This window comes from Aplysia californica, unplaced genomic scaffold, assembly GCF_000002075.1.
Source record: "Aplysia californica isolate F4 #8 unplaced genomic scaffold, AplCal3.0 scaffold00067, whole genome shotgun sequence".
Taxonomy (NCBI): domain Eukaryota; kingdom Metazoa; phylum Mollusca; class Gastropoda; order Aplysiida; family Aplysiidae; genus Aplysia; species Aplysia californica.
This window is the reverse complement of record NW_004797337.1, coordinates 1,269,340-1,271,839: the sequence shown is the minus strand read 5'-3', so window position 1 is coordinate 1,271,839 and position 2,500 is coordinate 1,269,340.

Sequence of the window (2,500 nt, the reverse complement as noted above, 5' to 3'; positions counted from 1 at the left end):
TTGTTTTCTTTTTTTTTTAATTAGGAGATTTCTGCTCCTTTGTTTATTTTAAAATCTGCTTTCTATTCTGTTATTCGGGTCCATGGTATCTATTAAATCTTAACATGCCCATTGCCGAACAGAGAGACAGACAGACAGACAGACAGACAGACAGACAGACAGACATACATACAGACAGACAGACAGACAGACAGACAGACAGACAGACAGACAGACAGACAGACAGATAGATAGATAGACAGATAGATAGATGCGGCTTCGAAGAAACATGCAGATTATTTTCTTGGGGGAGGGGAGGGGGCATTAAGACTAAAGACCGTGTATAGTGTATAAGACAGATAGTAGAGAATCTTTGGTAAGACCCTAGACGGATCCGTCTTGGGTAAGACGACCGATTTCTCCCCAGATAATAATAGCCTATGACGTCATCTGCACGGACAAACAGGTGGTCAAGGAAACGACCAGACGAAAAAAAGGTCTGGTTTTTGGCAAGTGTTTTATGGCAATTGCAACTCAATTTGGTTATATTTAAGCCTATTATTAAGTGCAAAAATTAGAGGTGTTACTAAAGAGTAACAAACAAACAAACACACACACACACACACACACACACACACACACACACACACACACACACACACACACACACACTCACTCACTCACTCACACACACACACACGCAAAAGAAAAAGGAAAGATAAAGACGACAGGTGTTTTACAGGAAGGAAGGAAGGAGCAAACCCAAGGACCTTGACCTCCTTGAGCAAACCACATCAGAGCACACGCCAACCAACCACCGGATAAAGCTCGAATCAAATCGAATTGTTTGTAAGTAATTTTAAATACAGTTAGACTAAGTAACATGGAGGAACATAAAGGGTTAAAATACAAAATAACACGCCCCCCCACAAAAACAAACAAACAAAAAACAACAACAAACAAACAAACGAACAAACAATCCCCTCCCCCAACAAATCAGACTGAATACCGATAGATATATATCTACATACTTTATGTACTTTGTAAGAAATCAACAAGTAACGTCGAGGAAGACAAACGTTTTTGTTTTTCTTTTAATACTAGAAGCCAACAAGTAAAAATTTTAAAAACGTCCAACAAATAGAGAGGACCCTCAAGCAAAACATTAATATTGCGAGTATAGATCAGAGAGGGTTTACAGTAATAAACTCTCTGGTATAGATCTAAGGACGACACTTGCATCTTGAAGACGGAGTGGGCAAAAAGGTTCTTTCACGACGCGGTGGAATCAGGCGCTCATCAGTTTTTTGGGCATTTTGAGTTATTGGTATCCTCTGAAGAAAGGGAAAGTTGATTTATCTTGCCTAAAATTTAAGATATTTGCGTTTGAAGGAAGTGGGGTCGACTGGTTTTAGTGGTGAAATTAGCGAGAAAATGACCGCCGAAGTTTGGTAAGTCCAAAAGCACAAAAGAGTCTTTTCAAACTGAAAAATGACATATTTTGTGCCGTTAATCAATGTGTTTCAATAAAATTCAAATGGGACTGTGTTTTTATATGGACCTAAAACACGTTAGGCCAAAAAATACAAAATTGATACAAATTTCCAAAGTAGCGGAAAAGACCCGTTTCTCCGATTTCGTTATTTTGACGAGCGGCTGATTTCACCACGCTGCCTCACGGCCCTGATGTGTAGGTTATATAATAATCAATGTACAAGGCTTGCTAACAAAGTAATTCCTACCTTGTTGTAATGGAAAAAGCTGGACTTCCTCTGGCGAGGCGTCTGTGCTTTGGCCTGCTGATCCTGCATCTTCTCTTTCCCCTCGGGCTTCGCAAAGCGACGCATGGTTCTGATTATCATCTTGGGGATTCGGGTTCATCTGTAGTGTATTGAATCGATAATATCGTTATAATAATATAGTGGAAATCGAGGCTTTTTCTCTCTTATTTTTTGTTTTGTTTTTGCTTTTTCGTTTTGTTTTTCTTTGTGCTTATTTTGTTTTTGTATTTTTTTTTAGTTCATTATTGGGCTTGATGATACACCGGGGCATTGGTGCTCAACGATGCAAACGGATTTTATTGAAAGCTCTTCTTATATTATTAGTGAATTCGAGAACGCGTAAACGTGAGGCAGGCTGCATTTTGCTATATAATACGTAATTTTGTTTTTGTTTTTTTCAGTCTTGTGATGAAAAGATAACAAAGCATACACACAATTGGTGGCAAAGATATACATGGGCTGCAAAATATCACGAGTGATGGAAGAAGAAAGTAAGAATTGAAAAAAAATTTACATCATCCGCAGAGAGGCAGTGGAAGCGAGGGGGTATGCGAGAAAGGGAGAGGGAGAGGGAGGGAGAGAGAGAGGGGAAGAGAGAGAGAGAGAGAGAGAGAGAGAGAGAGAATAGAGAGAGAGAGAAGAGAGAGAGATTGTGTGTGTGTATGAGTGTGTGTGTGAGTGTGTGTGTGTTGTGGGTGTATGAGTGTGTGTATGTGTGTATGTGTGTGTGTGAGAGGGAG